We start from the raw sequence: 27,539 nt of genomic DNA on the forward strand, positions 1-27,539 counted from the left end.
TAAGGGAAACTTTTACTCTGGTTTCTCAGTCTGTTTCCCATTGCCGGTTTGAAGATCCTGCCGTTTACCCTGTAAAACCGAGTTGAAACATGTACCAAACCTTATAAATGTATGGAATGTTGTTTGCAACTGAAAAGATTCTTAGTGTTCCCAACAAGATAGCTGAAGTTCGGATTTCACAAACACTTATCTCTGAGAACTGAGGATGTTGAGAGACGTTTGTTTATCTAGCACAAAGGGAACGAGTTGCAGGGGAAACTTTTACTGTTGTTTCTAAGTGTGTTTCAGAGCCGTTTTCATTTTCCAATTGTTATCACTGTAAAACCGTTTTGGAGCTTTTTCCACCGTTTATATATATATGGGGTGTAGTTTGCAAGTGAAAAAAATCTTTGTGTTCCCAACAAGCTAGGTGAAGGACCGCTTTCACACAAAAATTTCTCTCAGAACTGAGGTAGTGTAGAAACGTCAAAATCATTTTTGAGCTTGTATCACCCCATATATATATATGGAGTGTAGTTTGCAAGTGAAAAAATCTTTGAGTTCCCAACAGGATAGCTGAAAGACGGCTTTCACACACACTTATCTCTCAGATCTGAGCATGTTTAGTGTAGTTCGTTCATCTAGCACAAATGTTTCGGTTGCAGGAGAAACTCATACTCTGAAATCTCAGTCCCTTTCTTAGTGCCGGTTTGAAATTATTGCAGTTTTCAATGTAACACCGATTTCAATCAACAACCTCCCCATATATATCTATGGATTGTTGTTTGCAGCTGAGAAGAATCTTTGTGTTCCCAACAAGATATTTGAAGTTGGGATTCACACTCACTTATCTCTCGGAACTGGGAATGTGGAGAGATGATCGTTCATCTAGCAAAAAGGGAGCGGTTTGCAGTTGAAATTTTCACGTGATTTTCTCAGTCTGTTTCTTAGTGCCGGTTTAAAATTTCTGCCGTATTCACTGGAAAAACGAGTTGTAGCTGGTACTTCCAAATATATATATACCTGGAGTGTTGTTTGCAACTGAAAAGGAACTTTGTGTGCTCAACAAGCAAGGTGAAAATCGGCACTGAAACACATGTATGTATAAGAACTGAGCATGTGGAGAGACTTTCTTTCATCTTGCAAAAATGGAAAGGTTTGCAGGGAAACATATAGTGTGTTTTCTCAGTCTATTTCCTAGTGACAATTTGAAGTTCAAGCATTTTCCAGTGTAAAATAGTGTTGGAGCTTGTACCTCCCTCATATATGTATGGAGTGTGATTTACAACATAAAAACCTATGTGTTCCCAAGAAGCTAGGAGAAGGATGGCTTTCACACACATATGTCTCTTCAAAACTGAGCATGAGGACAGACGTACGTTCATCTGGCACATAGCGAAATGGTGGCAGGAGAAACTTCTGCTCTAGTATTTCTATCTGTTTCCTAGCGCTGATTTGAATTTCCTGCAGTTTTCACGGGAAAACCTAGTTGGAGCTAGTACCTCCCCTTATATATGAATGCAGTGTAGTTGGGAAAAAAAAAATCTGAGTTCCCATCAAGCTAGGTGTAGGAAGGCTTTCACACACACTTATCTCTCAAAACTGAGCATGTGGGGAGAGGTTTTTTAAACTTGAACAAAGGGAACTTTTTGCAGGGGAAACTTTTACTCTGGTAACTTAGTCTGTTTAATAGGGATGGTTTGATATTCCTGCATTTTTCACTTTAAAACCATGTTCGAGCTTGACATCCCGAAATACATGTATGCATTGTAGTTTGCAACAGAAAATAAACTTTGTGTTCCTAACAAGCAAGGTATAGAATGGAATTCAAACACAATTTTCTCTCAGAAATAAGCATTTATAGAGATGTCCGTTCCTCTGTGACAAAGGGAAAGTATTACAGGAGAAACTTATACTTTTGTTTCTCATTCTGTTTTCAAGTGCCGGTTTGAAGTTCCTGCAGATTTCACTATAAAAAAATGTTGGAGCTTGTACCTGCGCATATATATGAATGGAGTGTAGTTTGTGACTGAAAGGAAATTGTGTTCCCAACAAGCTAGGTGAATGACGGCTTACACACACACTTAGCTCTCAGAACTCAACATGTGGAGATAAGTTCATTCATCTTGCACGAAGGGAACGTATTGCAGGAGAAACATAAACTCTGGTTTATTATTGTGTTTCCTAGTGCATTTTTGAAGTTCTTGCAGTTTTCACAGTAAAACCAAGTTGGAGATAGTACATCCCCATATATATTTAGGGAATGTAGTTTTCAAAGTTAGAGAAAAGTTTGTTCATTACAAGGTAGTTGAAGGATGGTTTCACACACTGTTATTTCTCAGAACTTAACATGTGGAGAGACATTCGTTCTTCAGGCACAAAAGTAAAGTTTTGCAGGGAAAATCTTACTCTGGTTTATCATTTTGTTTCCTACTGTTTGTTGGAAGTTTCTCCATGATTCACTGTAAAGCAGAGTTGAAACTGTTACCTCCCCATATATATGTATAGAATGTAATTGGCAAATGAATAAAAACTGTGCTCCAACAACCTATGTGAAGGATGGTTTTCACACACAGATGTCTCTCAGAAATGAGCATTTGGAGAGAGGTTCGTTCTTCTTGCAGATAGGGTAGTGGTTCTAAGAGAAACTTTTGCTCTGTATTCTCAGTCTGTTTCCCATTGCCGGTTTTAAGTTCCTGCCATTTACAACATAAAACCGAGTTGAAGCAAGAACATCCCCATATATATTTATGCAGTGTTGTTTGCAACTGAAAAGTTTCTTTGTGATTCCAACAATCTAGGTGAAGGAAGGCATTCACAGACACTTATCTCTGAGAAATGAACATGTGTAGAGACTTTCATTTTTCTGGCAAAAATGGAAAGGGTTGCAGGGGAAATTTTCCCCAGGTTTCTCAGTCTGTTTCTTAGTGCAGATTTGAAAATCCTAGGTTTTCACTGGAAAATCGAGTTGGAGCTAGTAGCACTCCATATATATGAGTGCAAGTTATTTGGCAAATATAAAAACTATGTGTTCCCAACAATCTAGGTGAAGGAAGGTTTTCAATCCCAGTTATCTCTAATAACATAGCATGTGGAATGACGTTTGTTCATCTTGAACAAAAGGGAAAGTTTTGCAGGGGAAAATTTCACTCTGGTTTCTCAGAATGTTTCCTAGCGCCAGTTTGAATTTCCTGCAGTTCTCACTGAAAAATCGAGGTGGAGTTATTACCACCCCGTATAAATATATGGATTGTAATTTGCAAATTAAAAGAAACTTTCTGTTCCAAACAAGCTAGGTGAAGGACGGCTTTCCCACACAGTTTTCTCACAGAACTGAGCATGTGGAGAGACGTTCGTTCATCTAGCACAAATGGATCGGGTTTCAGGGTAAATTTTTACTCTGGTTTCTCATTGTGTTTCCTAGTGCCGGTTTCAATTTCCTGCAATTTTCATTGATAAAACGATTGGGGCTAGCACATCCCCATATATTTTTATGGAGTGTAGTTTGCTACTGAAAAGAAACTTTGTTTTCCCAAAAATTTAGGTGAAGGACAGATTGCACAGACACATACTTCTCAGAAATAATCATGTGGAGAGACAATCGTTCAACTGGTAAAAATGGAATAGGTTGCAGGTGAAACTTTTACTCTGGTATCTCAGTCTGTTTCCTAGTGCTTATTTGCAGTTCCTGTAGTTTTCACGGGAAAACCGAGCTGGAACTACTACCGCCCCTTATTTATGTATGCCGTGTAATTGGCAAATGTAAAAAGCTATGTGTTAAAAACAAGCTACGTGAAGGATGGTTTCACACACACTCATCTCTAAGAACTGAGCATCTGGAGAGACGTTCGTTCATCTTCGATGAAGGGAAAGGGATGCAGGGGAAACATTTTCTCTGGGTACGCAGTCTGTTTCCTATTGCAGGTTTGAACTTCCTGCATTTTCCACTTTAAAACCTTTTGGCAGCTAGACCTCCCCATATATATTTAAGGACTGCAGTTTGCAATTGAAAAGAATCCATGTTTTCAGAACAAGCTATGTGAAGGACGGCTTTCATACACACTTATCTCTCAGATCTGAGCATGTGTAGTAAAGTTCGTTCAACTTGCACGAAGGGAACTGGTCGCTGGGAAACTTTATCTCTGGTTTCTCAGTCTGTCTCCTAGTGACGGTTTGAAGCTCCTGTTGTTTTCACATTAAAACCGAGATTGAGATATTACATCCATAATATATGTACAGATTGTAGATTGCAATTGAAGAGAAATTTTTGTTCCCGACAATTTATGTGAAGGATTTCTTTCACACACTCTTATCTCTCAGAACTTAGCATGTGGAGAGACGTTCGTTCATCTGACACAAAGGGAAAATTTGCATGGAAAATTCTTCTCCTGTTTATCTGTCTGTTTCCTACTGCCGGTTTCACTTTCCTCCATGTTTCACTGTAAAAAAGAGTTGAGTTTAGCACCTCCCCATATAATGTATGAAGTGAAATTTGCAACTGAATAGTAATTGTGTTCCCAACAAGCTGAGTGAAGGACGGCTTTCACACACAAATATTTCTCAGAAATGAGCATGTGGAGAGGGGTTCATTTGTCTAGACCATAGGGAATTGGTCCTAAGGGAAACTTTTACTCTGGTTTCTCAGTCTGTTTCCCATTGCCGGTTTGAAGATCCTGCCGTTTACCCTGTAAAACCGAGTTGAAACATGTACCAAACCTTATAAATGTATGGAATGTTATTTGCAACTGAAAAGATTCTTAGTGTTCCCAACAAGATAGCTGAAGTTCGGATTTCACAAACACTTATCTCTGAGAACTGAGGATGTTGAGAGACTTTTGTTTATCTAGCACAAAGGGAACGAGTTGCAGGGGAAACTTTTACTGTTGTTTCTAAGTGTGTTTCAGAGCCGTTTTCATTTTCCAATTGTTATCACTGTAAAACCGTTTTGGAGCTTTTACCACCGTTTATATATATATGGGGTGTAGTTTGCAAGTGAAAAAAATCTTTGTGTTCCCAACAAGCTAGGTGAAGGACCGCTTTCACACAAAAATTTCTCTCAGAAATGAGGTAGTGTAGAAACGTCAAAATCATTTTTGAGCTTGTATCACCCCATATAAATATATGGAGTGTAGTTTGCAAGTGAAAAAATCTTTGAGTTCCCAACAGGATAGCTGAAAGACGGCTTTCACACACACTTATCTCTCAGATCTGAGCATGTTTAGTGTAGTTCGTTCATCTAGCACAAATGTTTCGGTTGCAGGAGAAACTCATACTCTGAAATCTCAGTCCCTTTCTTAGTGCCGGTTTGAAATTATTGCAGTTTTCAATGTAACACCGATTTCAATCAACAACCTCCCCATATATATCTATGGATTGTTGTTTGCAGCTGAAAAGAATCTTTGTGTTCCCAACAAGATAGTTGAAGTTGGGATTCACACTCACTTATCTCTCGGAACTGGGAATGTGGAGATATGATCGTTCATCTAGCAAAAAGGGAGCGGTTTGCAGTTGAAATTTTCACGTGATTTTCTCAGTCTGTTTCTTAGTGCCGGTTTAAAATTTCTGCCGTATTCACTGGAAAAACGAGTTGTAGCTGGTACTTCCAAATATATATATACCTGGAGTGTTGTTTGCAACTGAAAAGGAACTTTGTGTGCTCAACAAGCAAGGTGAAAATCGGCACTGAAACACATGTATGTATAAGAACTGAGCATGTGGAGAGACTTTCTTTCATCTTGCAAAAATGGAAAGGTTTGCAGGGAAACATATAGTGTGTTTTCTCAGTCTATTTCCTAGTGACAATTTGAAGTTCAAGCATTTTCCAGTGTAAAATAGTGTTGGAGCTTGTACCTCCCTCATATATGTATGGAGTGTGATTTACAACATAAAAACCTATGTGTTCCCAAGAAGCTAGGAGAAGGATGGCTTTCACACACATATATCTCTTCAAAACTGAGCATGAGGACAGACGTACGTTCATCTGGCACATAGCGAAATGGTGGCAGGAGAAACTTCTGCTCTAGTATTTCTATCTGTTTCCTAGCGCTGATTTGAATTTCCTGCAGTTTTCACGGGAAAACCTAGTTGGAGCTAGTACCTCCCCTTATATATGAATGCAGTGTAGTTGGGAAAAAAAAAAATCTGAGTTCCCATCAAGCTAGGTGTAGGAAGGCTTTCACACACACTTATCTCTCAAAACTGAGCATGTGGGGAGAGGTTTTTTAAACTTGAACAAAGGGAACTTTTTGCAGGGGAAACTTTTACTCTGGTAACTTAGTCTGTTTAATAGGGATGGTTTGATATTCCTGCATTTTTCACTTTAAAACCATGTTCGAGCTTGACATCCCGAAATACATGTATGCATTGTAGTTTGCAACAGAAAATAAACTTTGTGTTCCTAACAAGCAAGGTATAGAATGGAATTCAAACACAATTTTCTCTCAGAAATAAGCATTTATAGAGATGTCCGTTCCTCTGTGACAAAGGGAAAGTATTACAGGAGAAACTTATACTTTTGTTTCTCATTCTGTTTTCAAGTGCCGGTTTGAAGTTCCTGCAGATTTCACTATAAAAAAATGTTGGAGCTTGTACCTGCGCATATATATGAATGGAGTGTAGATTGTAACTGAAAGGAAATTGTGTTCCCAACAAGCTAGGTGAATGACGGCTTACACACACACTTAGCTCTCAGAACTCAACATGTGGAGATAAGTTCATTCATCTTGCACGAAGGGAACGTATTGCAGGAGAAACATAAACTCTGGTTTATTATTGTGTTTCCTAGTGCATTTTTGAAGTTCTTGCAGTTTTCACAGTAAAACCAAGTTGGAGATAGTACATCCCCATATATATTTAGGGAATGTAGTTTTCAAAGTTAGAGAAAAGTTTGTTCATTACAAGGTAGTTGAAGGATGGTTTCACACACTGTTATTTCTCAGAACTTAACATGTGGAGAGACATTCGTTCTTCAGGCACAAAAGTAAAGTTTTGCAGGGAAAATCTTACTCTGGTTTATCATTTTGTTTCCTACTGTTTGTTGGAAGTTTCTCCATGATTCACTGTAAAGCAGAGTTGAAACTGTTACCTCCCCATATATATGTATAGAATGTAATTGGCAAATGAATAAAAACTGTGCTCCAACAACCTATGTGAAGGATGGTTTTCACACACAGATGTCTCTCAGAAATGAGCATTTGGAGAGAGGTTCGTTCTTCTTGCAGATAGGGTAGTGGTTCTAAGAGAAACTTTTGCTCTGTATTCTCAGTCTGTTTCCCATTGCCGGTTTTAAGTTCCTGCCATTTACAACATAAAACCGAGTTGAAGCAAGAACATCCCCATATATATTTATGCAGTGTTGTTTGCAACTGAAAAGTTTCTTTGTGATTCCAACAATCTAGGTGAAGGAAGGCATTCACAGACACTTATCTCTGAGAAATGAACATGTGTAGAGACTTTCATTTTTCTGGCAAAAATGGAAAGGGTTGCAGGGGAAATTTTCCCCAGGTTTCTCAGTCTGTTTCTTAGTGCAGATTTGAAAATCCTAGGTTTTCACTGGAAAATCGAGTTGGAGCTAGTAGCACTCCATATATATGAGTGCAAGTTATTTGGCAAATATAAAAACTATGTGTTCCCAACAATCTAGGTGAAGGAAGGTTTTCAATCCCAGTTATCTCTAATAACATAGCATGTGGAATGACGTTTGTTCATCTTGAACAAAAGGGAAAGATTTGCAGGGGAAAATTTCACTCTGGTTTCTCAGAATGTTTCCTAGCGCCAGTTTGAATTTCCTGCAGTTCTCACTGAAAAATCGAGGTGGAGTTATTACCACCCCGTATAAATATATGGATTGTAATTTGCAAATTAAAAGAAACTTTCTGTTCCAAACAAGCTAGGTGAAGGACGGCTTTCCCACACAGTTTTCTCACAGAACTGAGCATGTGGAGAGACGTTCGTTCATCTAGCACAAATGGATCGGGTTTCAGGGTAAATTTTTACTCTGGTTTCTCATTGTGTTTCCTAGTGCCGGTTTCAATTTCCTGCAATTTTCATTGATAAAACGATTGGGGCTAGCACATCCCCATATATTTTTATGGAGTGTAGTTTGCTACTGAAAAGAAACTTTGTTTTCCCAAAAATTTAGGTGAAGGACAGATTGCACAGACACATACTTCTCAGAAATAATCATGTGGAGAGACAATCGTTCAACTGGTAAAAATGGAATAGGTTGCAGGTGAAACTTTTACTCTGGTATCTCAGTCTGTTTCCTAGTGCTTATTTGCAGTTCCTGTAGTTTTCACGGGAAAACCGAGCTGGAACTACTACCGCCCCTTATTTATGTATGCCGTGTAATTGGCAAATGTAAAAAGCTATGTGTTAAAAACAAGCTACGTGAAGGATGGTTTCACACACACTCATCTCTAAGAACTGAGCATCTGGAGAGACGTTCGTTCATCTTCGATGAAGGGAAAGGGATGCAGGGGAAACATTTTCTCTGGGTACGCAGTCTGTTTCCTATTGCAGGTTTGAACTTCCTGCATTTTCCACTTTAAAACCTTTTGGCAGCTAGACCTCCCCATATATATTTAAGGACTGCAGTTTGCAATTGAAAAGAATCCATGTTTTCAGAACAAGCTATGTGAAGGACGGCTTTCATACACACTTATCTCTCAGATCTGAGCATGTGTAGTAAAGTTCGTTCAACTTGCACGAAGGGAACTGGTCGCTGGGAAACTTTATCTCTGGTTTCTCAGTCTGTCTCCTAGTGACGGTTTGAAGCTCCTGTTGTTTTCACATTAAAACCGAGATTGAGATATTACATCCATAATATATGTACAGATTGTAGATTGCAATTGAAGAGAAATTTTTGTTCCCGACAATTTATGTGAAGGATGTCTTTCACACACTCTTATCTCTCAGAACTTAGCATGTGGAGAGACGTTCGTTCATCTGACACAAAGGGAAAATTTGCATGGAAAATTCTTCTCCTGTTTATCTGTCTGTTTCCTACTGCCGGTTTCACTTTCCTCTATGTTTCACTGTAAAAAAGAGTTGAGTTTAGCACCTCCCCATATAATGTATGAAGTGAAATTTGCAACTGAATAGTAATTGTGTTCCCAACAAGCTGAGTGAAGGACGGCTTTCACACACAAATATTTCTCAGAAATGAGCATGTGGAGAGGGGTTCATTTGTCTAGACCATAGGGAATTGGTCCTAAGGGAAACTTTTACTCTGGTTTCTCAGTCTGTTTCCCATTGCCGGTTTGAAGATCCTGCCGTTTACCCTGTAAAACCGAGTTGAAACATGTACCAAACCTTATAAATGTATGGAATGTTATTTGCAACTGAAAAGATTCTTAGTGTTCCCAACAAGATAGCTGAAGTTCGGATTTCACAAACACTTATCTCTGAGAACTGAGGATGTTGAGAGACGTTTGTTTATCTAGCACAAAGGGAACGAGTTGCAGGGGAAACTTTTACTGTTGTTTCTAAGTGTGTTTCAGAGCCGTTTTCATTTTCCAATTGTTATCACTGTAAAACCGTTTTGGAGCTTTTACCACCGTTTATATATATATGGGGTGTAGTTTGCAAGTGAAAAAAATCTTTGTGTTCCCAACAAGCTAGGTGAAGGACCGCTTTCACACAAAAATTTCTCTCAGAAATGAGGTAGTGTAGAAACGTCAAAATCATTTTTGAGCTTGTATCACCCCATATAAATATATGGAGTGTAGTTTGCAAGTGAAAAAATCTTTGAGTTCCCAACAGGATAGCTGAAAGACGGCTTTCACACACACTTATCTCTCAGATCTGAGCATGTTTAGTGTAGTTCGTTCATCTAGCACAAATGTTTCGGTTGCAGGAGAAACTCATACTCTGAAATCTCAGTCCCTTTCTTAGTGCCGGTTTGAAATTATTGCAGTTTTCAATGTAACACCGATTTCAATCAACAACCTCCCCATATATATCTATGGATTGTTGTTTGCAGCTGAAAAGAATCTTTGTGTTCCCAACAAGATAGTTGAAGTTGGGATTCACACTCACTTATCTCTCGGAACTGGGAATGTGGAGATATGATCGTTCATCTAGCAAAAAGGGAGCGGTTTGCAGTTGAAATTTTCACGTGATTTTCTCAGTCTGTTTCTTAGTGCCGGTTTAAAATTTCTGCCGTATTCACTGGAAAAACGAGTTGTAGCTGGTACTTCCAAATATATATATACCTGGAGTGTTGTTTGCAACTGAAAAGGAACTTTGTGTGCTCAACAAGCAAGGTGAAAATCGGCACTGAAACACATGTATGTATAAGAACTGAGCATGTGGAGAGACTTTCTTTCATCTTGCAAAAATGGAAAGGTTTGCAGGGAAACATATAGTGTGTTTTCTCAGTCTATTTCCTAGTGACAATTTGAAGTTCAAGCATTTTCCAGTGTAAAATAGTGTTGGAGCTTGTACCTCCCTCATATATGTATGGAGTGTGATTTACAACATAAAAACCTATGTGTTCCCAAGAAGCTAGGAGAAGGATGGCTTTCACACACATATATCTCTTCAAAACTGAGCATGAGGACAGACGTACGTTCATCTGGCACATAGCGAAATGGTGGCAGGAGAAACTTCTGCTCTAGTATTTCTATCTGTTTCCTAGCGCTGATTTGAATTTCCTGCAGTTTTCACGGGAAAACCTAGTTGGAGCTAGTACCTCCCCTTATATATGAATGCAGTGTAGTTGGGAAAAAAAAAATCTGAGTTCCCATCAAGCTAGGTGTAGGAAGGCTTTCACACACACTTATCTCTCAAAACTGAGCATGTGGGGAGAGGTTTTTTAAACTTGAACAAAGGGAACTTTTTGCAGGGGAAACTTTTACTCTGGTAACTTAGTCTGTTTAATAGGGATGGTTTGATATTCCTGCATTTTTCACTTTAAAACCATGTTCGAGCTTGACATCCCGAAATACATGTATGCATTGTAGTTTGCAACAGAAAATAAACTTTGTGTTCCTAACAAGCAAGGTATAGAATGGAATTCAAACACAATTTTCTCTCAGAAATAAGCATTTATAGAGATGTCCGTTCCTCTGTGACAAAGGGAAAGTATTACAGGAGAAACTTATACTTTTGTTTCTCATTCTGTTTTCAAGTGCCGGTTTGAAGTTCCTGCAGATTTCACTATAAAAAAATGTTGGAGCTTGTACCTGCGCATATATATGAATGGAGTGTAGATTGTAACTGAAAGGAAATTGTGTTCCCAACAAGCTAGGTGAATGACGGCTTACACACACACTTAGCTCTCAGAACTCAACATGTGGAGATAAGTTCATTCATCTTGCACGAAGGGAACGTATTGCAGGAGAAACATAAACTCTGGTTTATTATTGTGTTTCCTAGTGCATTTTTGAAGTTCTTGCAGTTTTCACAGTAAAACCAAGTTGGAGATAGTACATCCCCATATATATTTAGGGAATGTAGTTTTCAAAGTTAGAGAAAAGTTTGTTCATTACAAGGTAGTTGAAGGATGGTTTCACACACTGTTATTTCTCAGAACTTAACATGTGGAGAGACATTCGTTCTTCAGGCACAAAAGTAAAGTTTTGCAGGGAAAATCTTACTCTGGTTTATCATTTTGTTTCCTACTGTTTGTTGGAAGTTTCTCCATGATTCACTGTAAAGCAGAGTTGAAACTGTTACCTCCCCATATATATGTATAGAATGTAATTGGCAAATGAATAAAAACTGTGCTCCAACAACCTATGTGAAGGATGGTTTTCACACACAGATGTCTCTCAGAAATGAGCATTTGGAGAGAGGTTCGTTCTTCTTGCAGATAGGGTAGTGGTTCTAAGAGAAACTTTTGCTCTGTATTCTCAGTCTGTTTCCCATTGCCGGTTTTAAGTTCCTGCCATTTACAACATAAAACCGAGTTGAAGCAAGAACATCCCCATATATATTTATGCAGTGTTGTTTGCAACTGAAAAGTTTCTTTGTGATTCCAACAATCTAGGTGAAGGAAGGCATTCACAGACACTTATCTCTGAGAAATGAACATGTGTAGAGACTTTCATTTTTCTGGCAAAAATGGAAAGGGTTGCAGGGGAAATTTTCCCCAGGTTTCTCAGTCTGTTTCTTAGTGCAGATTTGAAAATCCTAGGTTTTCACTGGAAAATCGAGTTGGAGCTAGTAGCACTCCATATATATGAGTGCAAGTTATTTGGCAAATATAAAAACTATGTGTTCCCAACAATCTAGGTGAAGGAAGGTTTTCAATCCCAGTTATCTCTAATAACATAGCATGTGGAATGACGTTTGTTCATCTTGAACAAAAGGGAAAGATTTGCAGGGGAAAATTTCACTCTGGTTTCTCAGAATGTTTCCTAGCGCCAGTTTGAATTTCCTGCAGTTCTCACTGAAAAATCGAGGTGGAGTTATTACCACCCCGTATAAATATATGGATTGTAATTTGCAAATTAAAAGAAACTTTCTGTTCCAAACAAGCTAGGTGAAGGACGGCTTTCCCACACAGTTTTCTCACAGAACTGAGCATGTGGAGAGACGTTCGTTCATCTAGCACAAATGGATCGGGTTTCAGGGTAAATTTTTACTCTGGTTTCTCATTGTGTTTCCTAGTGCCGGTTTCAATTTCCTGCAATTTTCATTGATAAAACGATTGGGGCTAGCACATCCCCATATATTTTTATGGAGTGCAGTTTGCTACTGAAAAGAAACTTTGTTTTCCCAAAAATTTAGGTGAAGGACAGATTGCACAGACACATACTTCTCAGAAATAATCATGTGGAGAGACAATCGTTCAACTGGTAAAAATGGAATAGGTTGCAGGTGAAACTTTTACTCTGGTATCTCAGTCTGTTTCCTAGTGCTTATTTGCAGTTCCTGTAGTTTTCACGGGAAAACCGAGCTGGAACTACTACCGCCCCTTATTTATGTATGCCGTGTAATTGGCAAATGTAAAAAGCTATGTGTTAAAAACAAGCTACGTGAAGGATGGTTTCACACACACTCATCTCTAAGAACTGAGCATCTGGAGAGACGTTCGTTCATCTTCGATGAAGGGAAAGGGATGCAGGGGAAACATTTTCTCTGGGTACGCAGTCTGTTTCCTATTGCAGGTTTGAACTTCCTGCATTTTCCACTTTAAAACCTTTTGGCAGCTAGACCTCCCCATATATATTTAAGGACTGCAGTTTGCAATTGAAAAGAATCCATGTTTTCAGAACAAGCTATGTGAAGGACGGCTTTCATACACACTTATCTCTCAGATCTGAGCATGTGTAGTAAAGTTCGTTCAACTTGCACGAAGGGAACTGGTCGCTGGGAAACTTTATCTCTGGTTTCTCAGTCTGTCTCCTAGTGACGGTTTGAAGCTCCTGTTGTTTTCACATTAAAACCGAGATTGAGATATTACATCCATAATATATGTACAGATTGTAGATTGCAATTGAAGAGAAATTTTTGTTCCCGACAATTTATGTGAAGGATGTCTTTCACACACTCTTATCTCTCAGAACTTAGCATGTGGAGAGACGTTCGTTCATCTGACACAAAGGGAAAATTTGCATGGAAAATTCTTCTCCTGTTTATCTGTCTGTTTCCTACTGCCGGTTTCACTTTCCTCTATGTTTCACTGTAAAAAAGAGTTGAGTTTAGCACCTCCCCATATAATGTATGAAGTGAAATTTGCAACTGAATAGTAATTGTGTTCCCAACAAGCTGAGTGAAGGACGGCTTTCACACACAAATATTTCTCAGAAATGAGCATGTGGAGAGGGGTTCATTTGTCTAGACCATAGGGAATTGGTCCTAAGGGAAACTTTTACTCTGGTTTCTCAGTCTGTTTCCCATTGCCGGTTTGAAGATCCTGCCGTTTACCCTGTAAAACCGAGTTGAAACATGTACCAAACCTTATAAATGTATGGAATGTTATTTGCAACTGAAAAGATTCTTAGTGTTCCCAACAAGATAGCTGAAGTTCGGATTTCACAAACACTTATCTCTGAGAACTGAGGATGTTGAGAGACGTTTGTTTATCTAGCACAAAGGGAACGAGTTGCAGGGGAAACTTTTACTGTTGTTTCTAAGTGTGTTTCAGAGCCGTTTTCATTTTCCAATTGTTATCACTGTAAAACCGTTTTGGAGCTTTTACCACCGTTTATATATATATGGGGTGTAGTTTGCAAGTGAAAAAAATCTTTGTGTTCCCAACAAGCTAGGTGAAGGACCGCTTTCACACAAAAATTTCTCTCAGAAATGAGGTAGTGTAGAAACGTCAAAATCATTTTTGAGCTTGTATCACCCCATATAAATATATGGAGTGTAGTTTGCAAGTGAAAAAATCTTTGAGTTCCCAACAGGATAGCTGAAAGACGGCTTTCACACACATTTATCTCTCAGATCTGAGCATGTTTAGTGTAGTTCGTTCATCTAGCACAAATGTTTCGGTTGCAGGAGAAACTCATACTCTGAAATCTCAGTCCCTTTCTTAGTGCCGGTTTGAAATTATTGCAGTTTTCAATGTAACACCGATTTCAATCAACAACCTCCCCATATATATCTATGGATTGTTGTTTGCAGCTGAAAAGAATCTTTGTGTTCCCAACAAGATAGTTGAAGTTGGGATTCACACTCACTTATCTCTCGGAACTGGGAATGTGGAGATATGATCGTTCATCTAGCAAAAAGGGAGCGGTTTGCAGTAGAAATTTTCACGTGATTTTCTCAGTCTGTTTCTTAGTGCCGGTTTAAAATTTCTGCCGTATTCACTGGAAAAACGAGTTGTAGCTGGTACTTCCAAATATATATATACCTGGAGTGTTGTTTGCAACTGAAAAGGAACTTTGTGTGCTCAACAAGCAAGGTGAAAATCGGCACTGAAACACATGTATGTATAAGAACTGAGCATGTGGAGAGACTTTCTTTCATCTTGCAAAAATGGAAAGGTTTGCAGGGAAACATATAGTGTGTTTTCTCAGTCTATTTCCTAGTGACAATTTGAAGTTCAAGCATTTTCCAGTGTAAAATAGTGTTGGAGCTTGTACCTCCCTCATATATGTATGGAGTGTGATTTACAACATAAAAACCTATGTGTTCCCAAGAAGCTAGGAGAAGGATGGCTTTCACACACATATATCTCTTCAAAACTGAGCATGAGGACAGACGTACGTTCATCTGGCACATAGAGAAATGGTGGCAGGAGAAACTTCTGCTCTTGTATTTCTATCTGTTTCCTAGCGCTGATTTGAATTTCCTGCAGTTTTCACGGGAAAACCTAGTTGGAGCTAGTACCTCCCCTTATATATGAATGCAGTGTAGTTGGGAAAAAAAAAATCTGAGTTCCCATCAAGCTAGGTGTAGGAAGGCTTTCACACACACTTATCTCTCAAAACTGAGCATGTGGGGAGAGGTTTTTTAAACTTGAACAAAGGGAACTTTTTGCAGGGGAAACTTTTACTCTGGTAACTTAGTCTGTTTAATAGGGATGGTTTGATATTCCTGCATTTTTCACTTTAAAACCATGTTCGAGCTTGACATCCCGAAATACATGTATGCATTGTGGTTTGCAACAGAAAATAAACTTTGTGTTCCTAACAAGCAAGGTATAGAATGGAATTCAAACACAATTTTCTCTCAGAAATAAGCATTTATAGAGATGTCCGTTCCTCTGTGACAAAGGGAAAGTATTACAGGAGAAACTTATACTTTTGTTTCTCATTCTGTTTTCAAGTGCCGGTTTGAAGTTCCTGCAGATTTCACTATAAAAAAATGTTGGTGCATGTACCTGCGCATATATATGAATGGAGTGTAGTTTGTAACTGAAAGGAAATTGTGTTCCCAACAAGCTAGGTGAATGACGGCTTACACACACACTTAGCTCTCAGAACTCAACATGTGGAGATAAGTTCATTCATCTTGCACGAAGGGAACGTATTGCAGGAGAAACATAAACTCTGGTTTATTATTGTGTTTCCTAGTGCATTTTTGAAGTTCTTGCAGTTTTCACAGTAAAACCAAGTTGGAGATAGTACATCCCCATATATATTTAGGGAATGTAGTTTTCAAAGTTAGAGAAAAGTTTGTTCATTACAAGGTAGTTGAAGGATGGTTTCACACAGTGTTATTTCTCAGAACTTAACATGTGGAGAGACATTCGTTCTTCAGGCAAAAAAGTAAAGTGTTGCAGGGAAAATCTTACTCTGGTTTATCATTTTGTTTCCTACTGTTCGTTGGAAGTCTCTCCATGATTCACTGTAAAGCAGAGTTGAAACTATTACCTCCCCATATATATGTATAGAATGTAATTGGCAAATGAATAAAAACTGTGCTCCAACAACCTATGTGAAGGATGGTTTTCACACACAGATGTCTCTCAGAAATGAGCATTTGGAGAGAGGTTCGTTCTTCTTGCAGATAGGGTAGTGGTTCTAAGAGAAACTTTTGCTCTGTATTCTCAGTCTGTTTCCCATTGCCGGTTTTAAGTTCCTGCCATTTACAACATAAAACCGAGTTGAAGCAAGAACATCCCCATATATATTTATGCAGTGTTGTTTGCAACTGAAAAGTTTCTTTGTGATTCCAACAATCTAGGTGAAGGAAGGCATTCACAGACACTTATCTCTGAGAAATGAACATGTGTAGAGACTTTCATTTTTCTGGCAAAAATGGAAAGGGTTGCAGGGGAAATTTTCCCCAGGTTTCTCAGTCTGTTTCTTAGTGCAGATTTGAAAATCCTAGGTTTTCACTGGAAAATCGAGTTGGAGCTAGTAGCACTCCATATATATGAGTGCAAATTATTTGGCAAATATAAAAACTATGTGTTCCCAACAATCTAGGTGAAGGAAGGTTTTCAATCCCAGTTATCTCTAATAACATAGCATGTGGAGTGACGTTTGTTCATCTTGAACAAAAGGGAAAGTTTTGCAGGGGAAAATTTCACTCTGGTTTCTCAGAATGTTTCCTAGCGCCAGTTTGAATTTCCTGCAGTTCTCACTGAAAAACCGAGGTGGAGTTATTAACACCCCGTATAAATATATGGATTGTAATTTGCAAATTAAAAGAAACTTTCTGTTCCCAACAAGCTAGGTGAAGGACGGCTTTCCCACACAGTTTTCTCACAGAACTGAGCATGTGGAGAGACGTTCGTTCATCTAGCACAAATGGATCGGGTTTCAGGGGAAATTTTTACTCTGGTTTCTCATTGTGTTTCCTAGTGCCGGTTTCAATTTCCTGCAATTTTCATTGATAAAACGATTGGGGCTAGCACATCCCCATATATTTTTATGGAGTGTAGTTTGCTACTGAAAAGAAACTTTGTTTTCCCAAAAATTTAGGTGAAGGACAGATTGCACAGACACATACTTCTCAGAAATAATCATGTGGAGAGACAATCGTTCAACTGGTAAAAATGGAATAGGTTGCAGGTGAAACTTTTACTCTGGTATCTCAGTCTGTTTCCTAGTGCTTATTTGCAGTTCCTGTAGTTTTCACGGGAAAACCGAGCTGGAACTACTACCGCCCCTTATTTATGTATGCCGTGTAATGGGCAAATATAAAAATCTATGTTTTAAAAACAAGCTACGTGAAGGATGGTTTCACACACACTCATCTCTAAGAACTGAGCATCTGGAGAGACGTTCGTTCATCTTCGATGAAGGGAAAGGGATGCAGGGGAAACTTTTTCTCTGGGTACGCAGTCTGTTTCCTATTGCAGGTTTGAACTTCCTGCATTTTCCACTTTAAAACCTTTTGGCAGCTAGACCTCCCCATATATATTTAAGAATTGCAGTTTGCAATTGAAAAGAATCCATGTTTTCAGAACAAGCTATGTGAAGGACGGCTTTCATACACACTTATCTCTCAGATCTGAGCATGTGTAGTAAAGTTCGTTCAACTTGCACGAAGGGAACTTGTCGCTGGGAAACTTTATCTCTGTTTTCTCAGTCTGTCTCCTAGTGAAGGTTTGAAGCTCCTGTTGTTTTCACATTAAAACCGAGATTGAGATATTACATCCAAAATATACGTACAGATTGTAGATTGCAATTGAAGAGAAATTTTTTGTTCCCGACAATTTATGTGAAGGATGTCTTTCACACACTCTTATCTCTCAGAACTTAGCATGTGGAGAGACGTTCGTTCATCTGACACAAAGGGAAAATTTGCATGGAAAATTCTTCTCCTGTTTATCTGTCTGTTTCCTACTGCCGGTTTCACTTTCCTCTATGTTTCACTGTAAAAAAGAGTTGAGTTTAGCACCTCCCCATATAATGTATGAAGTGAAATTTGCAACTGAATAGTAATTGTGTTCCCAACAAGCTGAGTGAAGGACGGCTTTCACACACAAATATTTCTCAGAAATGAGCATGTGGAGAGGGGTTCATTCGTCTAGACCATAGGGAATTGGTCCTAAGGGAAACTTTTACTCTGGTTTCTCAGTCTGTTTCCCATTGCCGGTTTGAAGATCCTGCCGTTTACCCTGTAAAACCGAGTTGAAACATGTACCAAACCTTATAAATGTATGGAATGTTATTTGCAACTGAAAAGATTCTTAGTGTTCCCAACAAGATAGCTGAAGTTCGGATTTCACAAACACTTATCTCTGAGAACTGAGGATGTTGAGAGACGTTTGTTTATCTAGCACAAAGGGAACGAGTTGCAGGGGAAACTTTTACTGTTGTTTCTAAGTGTGTTTCAGAGCCGTTTTCATTTTCCAATTGTTATCACTGTAAAACCGTTTTGGAGCTTTTACCACCGTTTATATATATATGGGGTGTAGTTTGCAAGTGAAAAAAATCTTTGTGTTCCCAACAAGCTAGGTGAAGGACGGCTTTCACACAAAAATTTCTCTCAGAACTGAGGTAGTGTAGAAACTTCAAAATCATTTTTGAGCTTGTATCACCCCATATATATATATGGAGTGTAGTTTGCAAGTGAAAAAATCTTTGAGTTCCCAACAGGATAGCTGAAAGACGGCTTTCACACACACTTATCTCTCAGATCTGAGCATGTTTAGTGTAGTTCGTTCATCTAGCACAAATGTTTCGGTTGCAGGAGAAACTCATACTCTGAAATCTCAGTCCCTTTCTTAGTGCCGGTTAGAAAATCTTGCAGTTTTCAATGTAACACCGATTTCAATCAACAACCTCCCCATATATATCTATGGATTGTTGTTTGCAGCTGAAAAGAATCTTTGTGTTCCCAACAAGATAGCTGAAGTTGGGATTCACACTCACTTATCTCTCGGAACTGGGAATGTGGAGAGATGATCGTTCATCTAGCAAAAAGGGAGCGGTTTGCAGTTGAAATTTTCACGTGATTTTCTCAGTCTGTTTCTTAGTGCCGGTTTAAAATTTCTCAGTATTCACTGGAAAACCGAGTTGTAGCTGGTACTTCCAAATGTATATATACAAGGAGTGTTGTTTGCAACTGAAAAGGAACTTTGTGTGCTCAACAAGCAAGGTGAAAATCGGCACTGAAACACCAATATGTATAAGATCTGAGCATGTGGAGAGACTTTCTTTCATCTTCCACTAATGGATAGTGTTGCAGGGAAACATATACTGTGGTTTCTCAGACTATTTCCTAGTGCCAGTTTGAAATTCAAGCATTTTCCAGTGTAAAATACATTTGGAGCTTGTACCTCCCTTATATATATATGGAGTGTAATTTACAAAATAAAAATCTATGTGTTCCCAACAAGCTAGGAAAAGGATGGCTTTCACACACATATATCTCTTCACAACTGAGCGTGAGGACAGACGTTCTTTCATCTGGCACATAGCGAAATGGTGGCAGGAGAAACTTCTGCTCTGGTATTTCTATCTGTTTCCCAGCGCTGATTTGAATTTCCTGCAGTTTTCACAGGAAAACCTAGTTGGAGCTAGTACCTCCCCTTATTTATGAATGCAGTGCAGTTGGGAAATAAAAAAAAACTCTGTGTTCCCATCAAGCTAGGGGAAGGAAGGCTTTCACTCACACTTATCGCTCAAAACTGAGCATGTGGGGAGAGGTTTCTTAAACTTAAACAAAGGGAACTGTTTGCAGGGGAAACTTTTTCTCTGGTAACTAAGTCTGTTTCCTAGTGATGGTTTGATGTTCCTGCATTTTTCACTTTAAAACCATGTTCGAGCTAGACTTCCCGAAATACATGTATGGATTGTAGTTTGCAACAGAAAATAAACTATGTGTTCCTAACAAGCAAGGTGAAGGATGGATTTCAATCACAATTTTCTCTCAGAACTAAGCATGTGCAGAGATGTCCGTTCCTCTGTGACAAAGGGAAAGTGTTGCAGGAGAAACTTTTACTTTTGTTTCTCAGTCTGTTTTCAAGTGTCGGTTTGAAGTTTCTTCAGTTTCACTATAAAACCAAGTTGGATAAAGTACCTGCAAATATATATGTATGGAGTGTTGTTTGTAACTGAAAAGAAATTGTGTTCCCAACAAGCTAGGTGAATGACCCCTTACACACACACTTACCTCTCAGAACTGTTCATGTGGAGATAAGTTCATTCATTTTGCACAAAGGGAACGGGTTGCAGTAGAAACATTAACTCTGGTTCCTTATTGTGTTTCCTAGTGCCTTTTTGAAATTCCTGCAGATTTCACAGTAAAATCAGGGTGGAGAAAGTACATCCCCTTATATATGTAGGGAATGTAGTTTGCAAAGTTAGAGAAAAATTTGTTCACTACAAGGTAGTTGAAGGATGGTTTCACACACTGTTATCTCTCAGAATTTAACATGTGGAGAGAATTTCGTACTTCTGCAAAAAAGGAAAGTGTTGCAGGGAAAATTTTACTCTGGTTTATCATTTTGTTTCCTACTGCTGGTTGGAAGTTTCTCCATGATTCACTGTAAAGCAGAGTTGAAACTAGTACCTCCCCATATATACGTATAGAATGTAATTAGCAAATGAATACAAACTGTGCTCCAACAAGCTATGTGAAGGATGGTTTTCACACACAGATGTCTTTCAGAAATGAGCATTTGGTGAGAGGTTCGTTCTCCTTGCAGATAGGGTAGTGGTTCTAATAGAAAATTTTGCTCTGGTTTCTCAGTCTGTTTCCCATTGCCGGTTTTAAGTTCCTGCCATTTACACCAAAAAACCGAGTTGAAGCACGAACCTCCCCATATATATTTATGCAGTGTTGTTTGCAACTGAAAAGTTTCTTTGTGTTTCCAACAATCTAGGTGAAGGAAGGCATTCACAGACACTTATCTCTGAGAAATGAGCATGTGTAGAGAATTTAATTTTTTTGGTAAAAATGGAAATGTTTGCAGGGGAAATTTTACCCGGGTTTCTCAGTCGGTTTCTTAGTGCAGATTTGAAATACCTAGGTTTTCACTGGAAAATCGAGTTGGAGCTAGTAGCACTCCATATATATGAGTTCAGTTTATTTGGCAAATATAAAAACTATGTGTTCCCAACAATCTATTTGAAGGATGGTTTTCAATCCCAGTTATCTCTAATAACAGCATGTGGAGTGACCTTTGTGAATCTTGAACCAAAGGGAAAGTTTTGCAGGGGAAACTTTCACTCTGGTTTCTCAGAATGTTTCCTAGCGCCAGTTTGAATTTCCTGCAGTTCTCACTGAAAAACCGAGGTGGAATTATTACCAACCCGTATAAATGTATAGATTGTAATTTGCAAATTAAAAGAAACTTTCTGTTCCCAACAAGCTAGGTGAAGGACGGCTTTCCCACACAGTTTTCTCACAGAACTGAGCATGTGGAGAGACGTTCGTTCATCTAGCACAAATGGATCGGGTTTCAGGGGAAATTTTTACTCTGGTTTCTCATTGTGTTTCCTAGTGCCGGTTTCAATTTCCTGCAATTTTCATTGATAAAACGATTGGGGCTAGCACATCCCCATATATTTTTATGGAGTGTAGTTTGCTACTGAAAAGAAACTTTGTTTTCCCAAAAATTTAGGTGAAGGACAGATTGCACAGACACATACTTCTCAGAAATAATCATGTGGAGAGACAATCGTTCAACTGGTAAAAATGGAATAGGTTGCAGGTGAAACTTTTACTCTGGTATCTCAGTCTGTTTCCTAGTGCTTATTTGCAATTCCTGTAGTTTTCACGGGAAAACCGAGCTGGAACTACTACCGCCCCTTAGTTATGTATGCCGTGTAATTGGCAAATGTAAAAAGCTATGTGTTAAAAACAAGCTACGTGAAGGATGGTTTCACACACACTCATCTCTAAGAACTGAGCATCTGGAGAGACATTCGTTCATCTTCGATGAAGGGAAAGGGATGCAGGGGAAACATTTTCTCTGGGTACGCAGTCTGTTTCCTATTGCAGGTTTGAACTTCCTGCATTTTCCACTTTAAAACCTTTTGGCAGCTAGACCTCCCCATATATATTTAAGGATTGCAGTTTGCAATTGAAAAGAATCCATGTTTTCAGAACAAGCTATGTGAAGGACGGCTTTCATACACACTTATCTCTCAGATCTCAGCATGTGTAGTAAAGTTCGTTCAACTTGCACGAAGGGAACTGGTCGCTGGGAAACTTTATCTCTGGTTTCTCAGTCTGTCTCCTAGTGACGGTTTGAAGCTCCTGTTGTTTTCACATTAAAACCGAGATTGAGATATTACATCCATAATATATGAACAGATTGTAGATTGCAATTGAAGAGAAATTTTTTGTTCCCGACAATTTATGTGAAGGATGTCTTTCACACACTCTTATCTCTCAGAACTTAGCATGTGGAGAGACGTTCGTTCATCTGACACAAAGGGAAAATTTGCATGGAAAATTCTTCTCCTGTTTATCTGTCTGTTTCCTACTGCCGGTTTCACTTTCCTCTATGTTTCACTGTAAAAAAGAGTTGAGTTTAGCACCTCCCCATATAATGTATGAAGTGAAATTTGCAACTGAATAGTAATTGTGTTCCCAACAAGCTGAGTGAAGGACGGCTTTCACACACAAATATTTCTCAGAAATGAGCATGTGGAGAGGGGTTCATTCGTCTAGACCATAGGGAATTGGTCCTAAGGGAAACTTTTACTCTGGTTTCTCAGTCTGTTTCCCATTGCCGGTTTGAAGATCCTGCCGTTTACCCTGTAAAACCGAGTTGAAACATGTACCAAACCTTATAAATGTATGGAATGTTATTTGCAACTGAAAAGATTCTTAGTGTTCCCAACAAGATAGCTGAAGTTCGGATTTCACAAACACTTATCTCTGAGAACTGAGGATGTTGAGAGACGTTTGTTTATCTAGCACAAAGGGAACGAGTTGCAGGGGAAACTTTTACTGTTGTTTCTAAGTGTGTTTCAGAGCCGTTTTCATTTTCCAATTGTTATCACTGTAAAACCGTTTTGGAGCTTTTACCACCGTTTATATATATATGGGGTGTAGTTTGCAAGTGAAAAAAATCTTTGTGTTCCCAACAAGCTAGGTGAAGGACGGCTTTCACACAAAAATTTCTCTCAGAACTGAGGTAGTGTAGAAACTTCAAAATCATTTTTGAGCTTGTATCACCCCATATATATATATGGAGTGTAGTTTGCAAGTGAAAAAATCTTTGAGTTCCCAACAGGATAGCTGAAAGACGGCTTTCACACACACTTATCTCTCAGATCTGAGCATGTTTAGTGTAGTTCGTTCATCTAGCACAAATGTTTCGGTTGCAGGAGAAACTCATACTCTGAAATCTCAGTCCCTTTCTTAGTGCCGGTTTGAAATTATTGCAGTTTTCAATGTAACACCGATTTCAATCTACAACCTCCCCATATATATCTATGGATTGTTGTTTGCAGCTGAAAAGAATCTTTGTGTTCCCAACAAGATAGCTGAAGTTGGGATTCACACTCACTTATCTCTCGGAACTGGGAATGTGGAGAGATGATCGTTCATCTAGCAAAAAGGGAGCGGTTTGCAGTTGAAATTTTCACGTGATTTTCTCAGTCTGTTTCTTAGTGCCAGTTTAAAATTTCTGCCGTATTCACTGGAAAACCGAGTTGTAGCTGGTACTTCCAAATGTATATATACAAGGATTGTTGTTTGCAACTGAAAAGGAACTTTGTGTGCTCAACAAGCAAGGTGAAAATCGGCACTGAAACACCAATATGTATAAGATCTGAGCATGAGGAGAGACTTTCTTTCATCTTCCACTAATGGATAGTGTTGCAGGGAAACATATACTGTGGTTTCTCAGACTATTTCCTAGTGCCAGTTTGAAATTCAATCATTTTCCAGTGTAAAATACATTTGGAGCTTGTACCTCCCTTATATATATATGGAGTGTAATTTACAAAATAAAAATCTATGTGTTCCCAACAAGCTAGGAAAAGGATGGCTTTCACACACATATATCTCTTCACAACTGAGCATGAGGACAGACGTTCTTTCATCTGGCACATAGCGAAATGGTGGCAGGAGAAACTTCTACTCTGGTATTTCTATCTGTTTCCCAGCGCTGATTTGAATTTCCTGCAGTTTTCACAGGAAAACCTAGTTGGAGCTAGTACCTCCCCTTATTTATGAATGCAGTGCAGTTGGGAAATAAAAAAAAACTCTGTGTTCCCATCAAGCTAGGGGAAGGAAGGCTTTCACTCACACTTATCGCTCAAAACTGAGCATGTGGGGAGAGGTTTCTTAAACTTAAACAAAGGGAACTGTTTGCAGGGGAAACTTTTTCTCTGGTAACTAAGTCTGTTTCCTAGTGATGGTTTGATGTTCCTGCATTTTTCACTTTAAAACCATGTTCGAGCTAGACTTCCCGAAATACATGTATGGATTGTAGTTTGCAACAGAAAATAAACTATGTGTTCCTAACAAGCAAGGTGAAGGATGGATTTCAATCACAATTTTCTCTCAGAACTAAGCATGTGCAGAGATGTCCGTTCCTCTGTGACAAAGGGAAAGTGTTGCAGGAGAAACTTTTACTTTTGTTTCTCAGTCTGTTTTCAAGTGTCGGTTTGAAGTTTCTTCAGTTTCACTATAAAACCAAGTTGGATAAAGTACCTGCAATTATATATGTATGGAGTGTTGTTTGTAACTGAAAAGAAATTGTGTTCCCAACAAGCTAGGTGAATGACCCCTTACACACACACTTACCTCTCAGAACTGTTCATGTGGAGATAAGTTCATTCATTTTGCACAAAGGGAACGGGTTGCAGTAGAAACATTAACTCTGGTTCCTTATTGTGTTTCCTAGTGCCTTTTTGAAATTCCTGCAGATTTCACAGTAAAATCAGGGTGGAGAAAATACATCCCCTTATATATGTAGGGAATGTAGTTTGCAAAGTTAGAGAAAAATTTGTTCACTACAAGGTAGTTGAAGGATGGTTTCACACACTGTTATCTCTCAGAACTTAACATGTGGAGAGAATTTCGTACTTCTGCAAAAAAGGAAAGTGTTGCAGGGAAAATTTTACTCTGGTTTATCATTTTGTTTCCTACTGCTGGTTGGAAGTTTCTCCATGATTCACTGTAAAGCAGAGTTGAAACTAGTACCTCCCCATATATACGTATAGAATGTAATTAGCAAATGAATACAAACTGTGCTAAAACAAGCTATGTGAAGGATGGTTTTCACACACAGATGTCTCTCAGAAATGAGAATTTGGTGAGAGGTTCGTTCTCCTTGCAGATAGGGTAGTGGTTCTAAGAGAAAATTTTGCTCTGGTTTCTCAGTCTGTTTCCCATTGCCGGTTTTAAGTTCCTGCCATTTACACCAAAAAACCGAGTTGAAGCACGAACCTCCCCATATATATTTATGCAGTGTTGTTTGCAACTGAAAAGTTTCTTTGTGTTTCCAACAATCTAGGTGAAGGAAGGCATTCACAGACACTTATCTCTGAGAAATGAGCATGTGTAGAGAATTTAATTTTTTTGGTAAAAATGGAAATGTTTGCAGGGGAAATTTTACCCGGGTTTCTCAGTCTGTTTCTTAGTGCAGATTTGAAATACCTAGGTTTTCACTGGAAAATCGAGTTGGAGCTAGTAGCACTCCATATATATGAGTTCAGTTTATTTGTCAAATATAAAAACTATGTGTTCCCAACAATCTATTTGAAGGATGGTTTTCAATCCCAGTTATCTCTAATAACAGCATGTGGAGTGACCTTTGTCCATCTTGAACCAAAGGGAAAGTTTTGCAGGGGAAACTTTCACTCTGGTTTCTCAGAATGTTTCCTAGCGCCAGTTTGAATTTCCTGCAGTTCTCACTGAAAAACCGAGGTGGAATTATTACCAACCCGTATAAATGTATAGATTGTAATTTGCAAATTAAAAGAAACTTTCTGTTCCAAACAAGCTAGGTGAAGGACGGCTTTCCCACACAGTTTTCTCACAGAACTGAGCATGTGGAGAGACGTTCGTTCATCTAGCACAAATGGATCGGGTTTCAGGGTAAATTTTTACTCTGGTTTCTCATTGTGTTTCCTAGTGCCGGTTTCAATTTCCTGCAATTTTCATTGATAAAACGATTGGGGCTAGCACATCCCCATATATTTTTATGGAGTGTAGTTTGCTACTGAAAAGAAACTTTGTTTTCCCAAAAATTTAGGTGAAGGACAGATTGCACAGACACATACTTCTCAGAAATAATCATGTGGAGAGACAATCGTTCAACTGGTAAAAATGGAATAGGTTGCAGGTGAAACTTTTACTCTGGTATCTCAGTCTGTTTCCTAGTGCTTATTTGCAGTTCCTGTAGTTTTCACGGGAAAACCGAGCTGGAACTACTACCGCCCCTTATTTATGTATGCCGTGTAATTGGCAAATGTAAAAAGCTATGTGTTAAAAACAAGCTACGTGAAGGATGGTTTCACACACACTCATCTCTAAGAACTGAGCATCTGGAGAGACGTTCGTTCATCTTCGATGAAGGGAAAGGGATGCAGGGGAAACATTTTCTCTGGGTACGCAGTCTGTTTCCTATTGCAGGTTTGAACTTCCTGCATTTTCCACTTTAAAACCTTTTGGCAGCTAGACCTCCCCATATATATTTAAGGATTGCAGTTTGCAATTGAAAAGAATCCATGTTTTCAGAACAAGCTATGTGAAGGACGGCTTTCATACACACTTATCTCTCAGATCTGAGCATGTGTAGTAAAGTTCGTTCAACTTGCACGAAGGGAACTGGTCGCTGGGAAACTTTATCTCTGGTTTCTCAGTCTGTCTCCTAGTGACGGTTTGAAGCTCCTGTTGTTTTCACATTAAAACCGAGATTGAGATATTACATCCATAATATATGTACAGATTGTAGATTGCAATTGAAGAGAAATTTTTTGTTCCCGACAATTTATGTGAAGGATGTCTTTCACACACTCTTATCTCTCAGAACTTAGCATGTGGAGAGACGTTCGTTCATCTGACACAAAGGGAAAATTTGCATGGAAAATTCTTCTCCTGTTTATCTGTCTGTTTCCTACTGCCGGTTTCACTTTCCTCTATGTTTCACTGTAAAAAAGAGTTGAGTTTAGCACCTCCCCATATAATGTATGAAGTGAAATTTGCAACTGAATAGTAATTGTGTTCCCAACAAGCTGAGTGAAGGACGGCTTTCACACACAAATATTTCTCAGAAATGAGCATGTGGAGAG

This window comes from Camelus dromedarius, chromosome Y, assembly GCF_036321535.1.
Source record: "Camelus dromedarius isolate mCamDro1 chromosome Y, mCamDro1.pat, whole genome shotgun sequence".
NCBI lineage: Eukaryota > Metazoa > Chordata > Mammalia > Artiodactyla > Camelidae > Camelus > Camelus dromedarius.